Raw genomic sequence first — 12,771 nt, 5'->3', positions numbered from 1 at the left:
GCAAATTGGCCTTAATTACATATATTGCTAGTTTACGTGCATGGAAAAATTTACTGGCTAAAATTGCCTGTATTTTGTTCAATCTTCATGATGAATCATAACACATTATAAACTAAATTATAATTATTTATGACAAATATCTATACATATTTGTTTGTTCCATCCTCCAAGTGAGTCTCTTAAAGTCTAAGTAATATTATTGCAATATAGGGGGGGGGGCTAAATAGCTTAGGGGCTCTTCAAATATGCTTGAATACTAATCATTATTGATATGTCTATTGAAATACAAATAATATTATTTGCATCCTTAAGAATAAGGTAGTTATATAGTTAATATATAATTTAATAGTTAAATGGCATAAAAACACAGAAAAAAAAACCTATTTTCAATTTGCAACTGAGGGTTTAAACTATTTTTTGGTATTAAAGAGGTTCCTTGGATGTATTGGCGGCAATTTTTTGCAATTCTACACTTCCCTTGGTTAATTTTAAGGACGGAAGGTATTCTACCATATTTTTAGAAGCCCTAAGCAATTTATCCCCCCCCCTCTCCTTACTAATCCTCTGGATCCATTTTATAGAAGATTGGATTGAATTTAAAAAATTGCCAGGAAATTGTATTGCATTAATATTACTCACACTGGAAAAATCCCTTAGAGATGGAACAAACAATATGAATAGATATTTGTCATAAATAATATTCAGGGAATTTATAATGTGTTATTATTCATCATTAAGTTTGAACAAAATAAGGGCAATTTTCCTGTCCGGCAATTTTCTCCAGTGCAGTTTTCCTAGTAGCTTACTTTTAATTTGTGTATATATAAATTGATAAAAATAAGTCATTGCTTACAAAATCAAATCTTTATAAAATTTATTTGGATACAAAACAATATGATTCAACTTTCATTATTTTAATAACAGACAAGTAATATTCTCATTTCACTTTTAAGGTATACAATATTTGTTTCCTTCATTCCAATTTATAAATGAAGTCACGGCCTATCACAAATCTATATCTTCCATGTATCACGCAACCTTTAAAAAATTGGGGGGGGGGAAGTCTCAAAATAATCAGGTGGTAGTTTATCAATTCTTCCCACCTATAAAATTATTTTTCAATAATAATTGTTGGCAATTTTGCAGAGCTTTTTTAGAGTTAATTCAAATTCAACCAATGAACGTTCAAAACACTGATTAGTTAAAAAGAAACATAAAAATCAACATCTGACGATATAATTTTTATTTTAGTTAGATACTGTCACTGTGATATAAAATAAGGACGTATGACGTCACTGGTATGAAAATAATGAAGGTGGAAACATCAAATTTGAATGCAAAACCAAGTTTGGATTTTCTACATATCTTAAATAGAAAAGGACACTACAATACATAGTCACACTTCATAATGTCTATCCATCAATTAAGGCCTACTTGTTAGATCATGCAAAGTTCCCTTTATGGAGTACATTATTTTTTATTCTTGAATAATCTTATCTGTTTATCAAAGAATCAATGCCAAAAAAAGTGCATCTAATTTTCAAACCCCTTTTTGTGAAGTTCTTGAAAAATATTTAATTATGCAAATTTAAGATTAATGAATATTAACAATTATACATAAATAATGAACGGAAGTCATGCAAAGATATTAATAATAATAATTATCTGTCATCTGTGTCCTTGCTATTCATGTAGGTATATAAAGCATTTATTTGGATAAAATAAAGGGTTTTTATAAAAGATTTGATTTATTAATATTTAATTACATTAATTAGGTATATCTGATTTGTATATAAATACAGATTATATAGGCAAATGATCAACTTTTAATGCTATTTAATCAGTGATTCAAATTTGTAGATAAAAATTTATATACATATGTGGTACGTCAGTACATACAAAAATAATATTGAAGAAAATGAGAAAATTCCTATTTTTTAACAACATCTTATATATGTATTAGTGTTGAGACTCGTTCTAGCACTAATTTTTTTGTCGGTTCGGTCTTAAGTGATTTTTTTGGACTGATATTTTTTGGTCTCAATTTAGGGACCAATTTTTTTCGGTTTCATAATTTTTTATATTATGAGAGACCATTTTTTTAAGATCAACCTTCATTAATTTTTTCAAAAAATATCGAAACTACACGATATGTTCTAGAACGAATACTGTATACAGAAAGAACCACAAGATTAAAAATCATCTGTACTATCTTTGTTTAAACTTCATATGACGTCATTGTACTTGAAAATACATAAGATGTCATGTCATAAACAATTTTTCTGTAAAATCAGTCCAAATCGACTTTTTGGGGCCGAACTGGACCAAATTTTTCCTTTGGACCAATCTTGACCTAAATTTTCCTTATAACCAATCTAGACCGACATTTTATATGAGATCGGTCCAGACAGAGATTTTTGTTGGACCGAACTAATTTGGTTTAACATAAAATATAACAGACTCAGTCCGGTCTAGGATTTCCAGACTGAAATCCAACACTAATATGTATATTTATGTTATAAGTATGTGTTTGGTGTTATCATGCATTGAATCCAATAAGTTGGAAGAGCTCAGTCTGAAATTTAGCAAGTAGACGTATAAAATAACCAAGCAGCTTCCTATGATATTTTTTGGGCTTTTGAGGTCATTAAAAGGTTTGTTTTTCTCTTCTACCTTCATTCTTTGTTTCTATTCCCCTCTATTCAGCCTTCTAACACGGGACCCTCTGCTATTAATATATAAAAGACCCAAAATTTCATTGACATATTACAGTGAATTATTATATTAAAATTTCTGAGATGTTTTTAGATACCCAGAAATTGTAATTATATAATCTGGAACAATGATTCTTGACTTTTTTTAACACTGCAGAGCTCCTAGGCTTAATTTTTCTATATTTATCATCTAATTTTGGTAGAATATTTGGATCTAAGGAAAGACAATTCTCGATGGTCTTAATAACCTGACGTAGACTCTGTTGGGAATTAATGATTTAAAGTATGGATTGCCCAGCAATTGAAATACCGTTGGATACATTCTCTTCCTGAATTAAGTTTCCTCTTATAATTTTTCGCAAAAAAGCTTAATATAAAATCCGTTACTCAACCAATACCTATATCAATTATTTAGGGTTAAACATCCGATGAATTGTCCAACTTTTTTCTTAAAATTATCCTTTGAAATTGTATTAAAATTATTCAAGGGCCATTTCAGGAATTGTATAGTTTTCTTCATTATTCTAACAAAGCAGATCATCTACTATGATTTTGAGAAATAATATCCTGTAATTTTTTCTCGTATAATATTTAAACCCTTTGTGGATTTAGTATTATTCAATTGTTGAGGGGGTCACATATATTCCAATCATTCATTTAGAGAACTATTGGAAATGACCACATTGGACACTTTTGGGGGTTCAATGGTTAAGACATTTAAAAAATCATATACTTATGTATATGGACTTCAAAGACAATTACGAGGTGAGATGGAGTAATTGTAATACTCTAATATTTTACTTACATCCTCAATCAGTACACTCTATTTGAATAATTAGAGGAAAAATTAAAAACGTTTAATTATTATTATTTTTTTTTTTTGGAAAAAAAAATGATCGACCTCGTTTAAAAAAAATTTATTTTAATTTTTTTGGTAAATAAAATATCAATAATAAGGTGTAACTTCTTTACCTATAACCCATTAGATTTTTACCTCCATCAACGAAGTTGAACGAGGTTATGTTTTTGATTTTGTTATTCACCAGCTTGTGCCAAAAGTTACAAATCGATTTTGATCAAATTTGTTAATAAAATTATATATGATCACAATATGAGGCCATTAAATTTTGAAAGGTCAAGGTCAAAGGTCAAAGTATCACAAATACTTTGAAAAAATGTATAATCTACTATAACTTTAGAATAAATTGAGATATATAAGTCAATTTTATTTTAAGTGGAGGTTTTGCACTCTACCGAGTGCCCACTCCAGTTTTTCCTTAGTTGTGTCCGGTCGACCTTTTAGTGCAATATTGGGCTTCTCTACTGTGTTACTTCAATTTTTTTTTGTAAATTAAAATAGAAAGTAATTTATTGTTTTCTTTTATTAAGAGACGATAAACTTAATTACTAAATACTCCTCAATTGGTTGATTTGATTGGCTCATTCGAGCCCTTATTAAAAGCTTGCATTCGATTTATTATATTTTATTTGGCTTTAATATGGTCTTTCAAATATAATCTATCAGATTGTTGTTGTAATCGTGTTCCATCGACATTTCATGGTTTCTTTTTTACTTGTCCCACAGTTTGAAAAATATTATATAAATAGTGCTTCCAAGGGAGTTATAATCCATAAAAATGTTCTTATGACAATCATCCATGTGTGAATAACTGATTTTATTGTAATAAGTGTTTTTTCATTGTTAACACATTCAATTTTGTCGTACTTTTGTACTAAGTGTCTGGAATGAAACGTTTGACTTTGTAAATTGGTTTTTATATCTGTAAACATTTAACAAAAGTTATTCAAAGTTTATGTTTCTCAAATTCTCTTTAAATAATGGATGGTGATATAAATTTGTTAGAATAAAGTAGGATCCAATGATTATAAATACAATAATACAACTGGGTGACATGTCAAAAATAACTTAGTTTGCATGAATTGGGCCCATCTGCCTATGTGAGCAGCATATAGCCTGTCCAAGAGAACAACTTTTATGTCTTGCACGACTGGAAAAATGTTGATTAAGGTCCTACATTTCGTGCACTTTCCAGCTTCTCTGAAAGATCAATATTAGGAATATTTTGTAAAAAGAAATAGAAAGTAATTGTTTGTGTTGACGAATCACATACAAATGTAACTCATGGGCCGAAAAGTTCCAGTCTTCCCACATAAATGACACTATTTTTTGACAATTTATACCAGAGATTTTGAGTTATTCTACAAAGTGTCACGCTACTTTTGTTATTTACAAAAGAACGGGTCAAAATCAATTTAGTATTTTAATTTAGAATGGTTCATGATGGGAAAAGCTAAGAAATAAAGTTCCATAAAGTGTGTTAAGCCTGGGACTTTTCAGCCCATGTGTTAGGTACGTAATTCCAAATCAAATTTCCAAAAGTATTGAATGCCAATATGTACTTCTTTGTTTTAGAAAAAATAGAACCCCGTTACTTGTAAATGTAATCAACTTTTCAATCTTTATGTTTTGATTAAAAATCGTGCTCAAATCTTAATATATATTTACATAAATGTTGCATTATAACAATCTATCTCTTTTTATTTTTGCATATATGCATACATATGACTTAATTACAAAATAAAGACATCAAAGAGTGTAATTTGAATTTATATACCTTTAAAAAAATACTTTAGTGTTCTATGAAATCATAAATTATATATATATACACATATGTTGAAAGTAAGATGTAAATTTACTATTTGTGCATGCGTCTTTGCCAAAGTATTAATTAGTATTCTCCTTTGGTAGGCTTTTATTACTATTTACAAAAAATATATTTACATTAAGCTGAAAAACAATGGACCTACTACAATGATTCAAAATACTATTTTTATTATTTTCGATACAAATTGACATTAAGAAATATTGTTGTACAGGATCATTGATTTAACTGCATAGACTGTGCCTCCCCAACTCCATCATCTTAGTCTCATGGTCTATAATTTGCTCATTTAACTTCGTGGAATAATGATCTACCAATTGCTTAGGACATGATTACCATAATTATGGGTTTAAAATGAGAGTTATTCTGCTAATGGGGCGAACAAATAGGATGTACAAGAAATAAGGAATTGTTTTACAATTAATATTGAATGTAAATTATGTTAGAGTAGTAACCAAAGTCAAGCCCATCTACAAAATTATGTAACTCTGGTAGTCCTTGACGGCTATATTACACATCCTTGTTGTTTGGTATAGCCGTAATAACTGACGTATTTAAAGTGGTTCTAGAAAGTGAAAAATTGGCACACCGAAGATGAAACTCTCTCCCTTCAAACTACATAACTATATCTGTATCACAAAATTATAAATATTGACTATTTATTTATTTTTGAAAAATATCAAATTCTTGAGCCAACGAACGGGACTGTCAGTGCAACTGAATTGCCCTTAACGACATTTTTACCTCTGCCAACGAAGTTGAACGGCTATGTTTTTGACTGGACGGTTGGTTTTTTTAAAAGGCCAAGGTCAAGGTAGCACAATAGTTAAAAACACCTAATTGACAATAACTTAAAACATATTGAGGTACAGAGCTCAAATTGGTATTATTATGTAGGTTTAATAAAAATGCTTCATATAGCAAATCAAAGCGTCAAAATTAAAGATCAAAGTCACACAAAAGTTCAAAAATGCAGTAGTACACCTAATCCGTCAAACTATTGGGAGGGCACCTTAAGTTAAAGCTATTTACATACGCCCGTACTGTTTGTATGTTTTATTTGAAGTGTAGCAATAAATGTTTTATTATTCAAAAAGATTGTCAGTGAAGACTTCATGATCGATTTGGCCTTTGAAATTGAAGAAGTTGGTAAACCTTGGTTGGATGTCAACTACTCCAAAGGGGATTTCTGTTGGCAACAAGACTCAGCATCTGGCCATAAGGTCATAACAACTCAAGCTTGGTGCAAGGAAAACCTCACCAATTTCTTCTGGCCTACAAACTTGTAGCCCTCCTTATCACCGGACTACTCGCCACCGGACTATGGAATATGGGGCTTCCTGGAGAGCAAGTCCTTGAATGTTGACTCCCTGAAGGCCTTCGATGTGAAGGAGTGGGAGGATTTGTGTAATGACTACATACAAGACCTTCAATTCCATACTGCACACCATGATGGCTGCAGAAGGAAGATATTTTGTGAAATAATTGTTGAGGTTAAAAGGTATAATTATAAATAAAAATATTTCTGACACTATGTACATGTTATTCTTAATTAAGTTGATTTAAATCATACTATCAAAGACGGTATGATTTCCTTACGCACATTATGATTTGAGTTAAAAGAATTAGTTCTGTCTATTACTGAGAATATTAAATTCATAATATTTAATTAATCATGGCCTTAATATATTTCATACGTATTCTCAACATTTGTCGATTGCTGTTCAACATTTGTTCCATTCTTATTTATATGAAAATGATTTCCGTTGTTCTATAGTTATATAATTATAACAACTGCTGAAGTTAACTAAAATGTATGCTGTATCTATCTATTTGATCGTTGGATTGCGATTGGTAGATCATAGATCATCAGTTTTTAATTATATAGATGTGTAAAAAAACCTACTCATAGAATATGCAATAATTATAGGCTTCATTTTAATTTAAATGGGTATACACTTTTGTGCATGTATTTTTATGAAGTATTATCCAATATGACCATATCAGATTGAGCAAAAAATTGAAAATTTTTTAGTGGATAACCTTAAAAGCATGAAAAATTATTCAAGTATTTACTCAATTGTGTATAAATTGAATATACCTAGTATACATAATGTCTTAAATCTCTTGCAAATGAAAAAACAGCAGTCTCCAACGAAGGGAATTTTTATTTAGTAAAGTAGAATTTCCTTATAGACAATTTGTCGGGATGAATCACCACGGTATAATACAATATAAGAAAGGGCATATGTGCTACAAATCAGGGTATCTATTTTTGTACATTTCTACTTTTTATTACCACTCAGTTTTGCAAAAAAAAGTAAATTGCTAGGATTGCAATAAATGTTGAAATAGAGTTGATTCTAAGGAAATAAATAACATGAATAGTCTATAATATTTAGACGCAGGCTGATTTATCAGATTGAAATCAGAAAACCAACATAACTATCAAATATCTAATATCTGCATGGATTCGTTATCGGATAAAATTCTTATAAATGTCAATATTTCCACCGATATTTCATATGATGCAATCAGAAAAAGAAGGAATAATGAGAAAAATTGCCCATTTCTGGTAGCTAGGTAATGCTTAATATACAAAACACTTAGATGAATGCATCTCATATGTCTAGTGTTGGGTTTTGCAATGGAAATCCTTGACCATTCTGCGACGGTTAGCCTTTTTGTTGGACAAAGCTAATTCAGTCATACACAAAAGTTCTCTGTCTAGACCGTTCTCATATAAAAATTCCGTCTAGATCCGTCCAAAAGAACAATTTGGTCAAGTTCCGTCCCAAAAAATTGTTTTTAATAAAAAAATTGGTATGGATAAAAATTGATTGTGACGTCATATGTGTTTTCCAATTGTGAAGACGGTACAATGACGTCAAACGAATCTTAAACAGAGTCTCTCCTGGAATACGGAAGTCTGAATTCGAGTATCTCTTGAGATGGATGATCAGGTTAAAAGTATAATTCCCTTTATCTTCCTTTGGTTCTAACTATTGGATAACAAAGAAGTCCACCTAATCCGGTCTTAATGAATTAAAAATGATCATAGGCCTTTGCAATAGTCAAATTAAAACCATATTTAAATTTCAGGCTGTTATATATTTTATTTATACTTTTTCATATTGTAATATATGGATTGAAAGTCTGAATTATTCTGAATGTTATATTTTTACAGAATTTATTCTAGAATATGGGAACTTTTTTTGATTATCAAGGTTATTTAGATATTTATAATCTATGTAAGATCTTTGTCTATTATTATGAAAACATCAATGACAGCCGATCTAAACAAAAACAAAAAAACAACAAAAAAACCGTCTCTTATAATATATGAAACGGATAAAAAATGGTAAAAGATTTATTCGTCACCTTCCATCGACTTTACGGAACAATAGAAGTATTTTTAAAAGGGTGTTAAGAAATTTTAACAAATATTTATCATGATGGTTAATTTGCATGTTAACTGGTTTTTTTCTTTTAAAGATGGATTTTTAGAGTGTTAGTTGAAATTCTACCTCGGAGGATTAAGTATAAAATATAATGTTTATTTATGTACTTTTTACGAAATTTCTCCGGTTTATTTATATATGTATGTTTTATATATTATATAAACGAAATAAAGAATATTGAAAGAAAAAAAAATGGTGCATAGAGTGAGACCGAAAAATGTCTGTCCATAAGGTTAGACCAGTCTACAATTTGGACCGAAAAATAGGTCTAGAAAAAATCACTTACGACCGCAACGAACCGAAATTATTCGTTGCTGGACCGAGTATCAATACTAGTTGTTACCTATGTACTTCTTATATAGGTAGAATGCGACATCCAAATAGCCTTCTTGGGCATTAAATGAGTTAAAAAATCCAAGATAAGATTTATTCATTGCCATGACTTGTCAAATTTGTCTTCCATAAAAGTCCTTTTTTTTAAAACGTTTATATTGCTAATATTACTAAATCTAAAATCTAAATCGAGATCAAATTGAAGAATCTGTAATTGATAGATCAAATAAATTTGTCACACACGAGTCAGCTATTAATAATTTTTTTATCTTTTGTTTAAAATATTGCATCCTTAGGATGTTTGCAAACGAAACAAACCCATTGTGACAAAAAAAATAAAAAGGTTGTTAGGGTATACATCTAATCATTTGTAAAATATCGGAAAATAATTTTTTAATGTTGTCGGGTCGGAAAAGTTTTAATTTCTATTTATTTTTAATGGTTTTTAGTATTTTGAACAGTTATATTAGTATTCTTTATTATTTATTGTTAAAAAAAGGATATGTAAAAAGAAAAAATGAAGTAAAGCGATTAGAAAAGAAAAAAACCAGTTGTTTTTGCTCTTTTTTTTTTTTGTATTATTTAATAGGTCGTCGTGGTGTAAATGCTTTTAAAAATCCATAATCAAATAAAAATATATGATCTTTAATAACATTATAATATTTTTCCAGCACTAGTAATTCATTTTCTACCTCGAAATCATTTAATTAGCAGCCTTCATTCAGTAATATCTTATGTCTCGCACCCGCCTTCTTCTCGCGCTCTCTCTATTTACTGTCAATGGCAAGTAGCTCATAGAATGAAACAAAGGAACAATATAACGATTGCGGACGTGATCCCTCACCTTAACAAAACTGGTAACCCTATAAATTGACCTTTCTATGATAGGGGCCCACATATTTTGAATCCATCTTTTCTAACAGTCATGTTCTTAGAAAAATAATTGACTTATACTTTTGGTATAAAGTTCCAAAATAATGTGAGTCCTAGAGAAAATGTAGGATTGTATCCGCCATATTCTATTCAATATACTATAAAACTTGGTAACTTGAAAACTTAAAAGAAATGATATCCATATCTACAATTTATGTTTTCCAAATTCTTAGCAATAGTCAATTTATAACTTTAACTTGGGGGTAAGCATAAGAAATATAACAACGTAGAGATTATTTTTTTTTTCTCAATGATAAAATTTTCATTTATATGTTCCTTATTTATCATTAATCTAAATTCTCAATACAACGTAATAAAGTTCAGGTAATTTCTGTTGCACAATTGTTTTTAAATTAAAATTTTAAAAGAGTCTTGTTCCTTGAATCAAGTAAATATAAGCTTCGATAATTTTCGACCACATGGATGAGTTATTTGAGCGGTGATTCATCATTTAGTAGACTATTATATTCTTGAATGATACCAACTCCAAAATCAGCAAGTTCATTAAGAACTTTAAATGAATGATAGTATCAAGAGGTTTTTGGTAGTGATTTCGATAATTCAATAAGTCTGGTTCTGTCTGAAAAAAATGTATTTGGGAGGTGAAGACCTTGAAACAGTTTCTATGATTTTTTTTTTTTATACCGAAATCTTCCAAGTTTTTATATTTTAATTCATTAAGACTAACGAACGGTCCTTTCTTGAGTTTCATTATTCAAATTTTGCATGGCCTTTACTATACGTATTTTAGGTTCTGAACTTGATTCACTCTCAAATATAGCTAACCCAACAAGTTCCTCGGACAAGTACAACAAGTGCTTGAATAATTTTTTAGATCTTGTTTTCGATATGTCTGAATTAATGGAGGAATATTTAGGGAGGGATTTTAGTAATTCATGTTATTATTAGGTGCACTTAAGGCTTGAGGAGCAGACCTCCAGGCTTAAAGATACACTCCCACAATAAAGACACAAATATTGTGCAATATTTACTACTCTATGTCTGTAAATTTGAATTGAGATCAAAATATTTTAAATTTTTTATGAATTATAAAACTTTTAATATCCCTTGGGTGTGATGTATAAAACCAGGTGACATAAATTTTACACCTTGTGGATAGACATCCCCATGACATATAATTACCAGGCTAAATAATTATTTATAGTCCTGTTGAGGAAGGTGTGTTTCCATACATTTCTTATCACAAACAAAGGTCTCTTGTTGCACATCTTCTATCTACGAGACCAACTTTTTCACAATCTTCAATTCCAGTGTCATACTTGTATTAAATGATGACCATTTTTCTTGGAACTGTTTGAACATCAGAAGAAGACGTAGGTCCAAAACATCACTGGAATGCCGAATGACTCTCCAAAATAAAAATGAGTATTGATACTTTTACTGATTCAAAAGCAGAACAAATTAATATTCGAAAAAAAAGAAGAAAAAAGTTCAAATTGTCTCTTAAATGGTTTTTTTGTCCTGATACAATTTTTTATTTTTATTAATTCATCCTCTGAATATATTTATCATATATATTATAGCTGTGATAAAAAAGAACGTCTTCTCTTGTCAAGGGTTTTGGTTCTGAACCACAAATCTTGAAATAGTTCCAAAGTACCACTGTTCTATATTTGTTTAATTATGTACATTATGTAATTTGTGTAGAATCTACGAGGACATTGAAACAAATTATAAATAAAATTGTATTAATTGAAATATTGGAATATTAATGGATTACAATTGATATCTTATCCATCATAAATCATCTTTTTATTTATTATATCTCAAGAGTAATTAGGAAATTTGAGCAAAACTGAATTAAAATGTCTAAAAAATGCATATGTGGAATATCTATGTTGTAAATAATTGATTTATTTGCAAATAGGTAATTATATGGATTACCCTTATCCATATAATGGATATTTTTCATTTTGTATGTGAGTGAATGTTGTCAAATAACTATTTACATATCGATATCAGACACTTTGATTTCATATGTACTCGTGATGTGGCAGTTGCGTTGTTTACTTTTTAGTTTATTTACAAAATGATCGAGAATGGTGCCGTCTCGTGGTAAAATAATGCAAGTCCTGATTGACATCATTATTTAATATATTTATCATTTGTCAATTCAAATTCAAAATTGTATTTGAGGTTCAAGAAAAACGAATGTAAAAGGACTACAAAACGCGTGCTAGATTTGATTGATTTGATTACATTGTTATTTTTTAAATCAAAAATGTATTTTTTCAAAGATCCATATATCCATACAGACAAACTTTATTTTATTAATACAAATTTCTTGTGAGTATTTAATTGTGCTTCATTAGTTTCTGAGTTATTAAGAAATTATGGAATTAATTATGAAAGTTTCAAAAACAACATTTATCCGTTTGTTTAATTTATCTACTCTATTTTTTTGGAAATACCGTGATTTAAGTCTTCTTTAAAATTTATTACGAAATAATATAGTTTTAATAGCTTGAAAATGTCCTTGTAGCATGAGTGGCTGTCTATTTAATGTTATGTAAATTCCCAACACAAGACATTTATTGTGAAATAATTTTCTGTGGCTTGTGATTGGCTTAATAAAATCAACCATTGAGAATCTAGTCAAGTTAAAAGTAATAGTATTGAAGATAT

Source organism: Lepeophtheirus salmonis, chromosome 3, assembly GCF_016086655.4.
Source record: "Lepeophtheirus salmonis chromosome 3, UVic_Lsal_1.4, whole genome shotgun sequence".
Classification (NCBI taxonomy): Eukaryota; Metazoa; Arthropoda; class Copepoda; order Siphonostomatoida; family Caligidae; genus Lepeophtheirus; species Lepeophtheirus salmonis.
The sequence above is the reverse complement of the archived record's forward strand: the minus strand, read 5'-3'. Positions refer to the sequence as shown.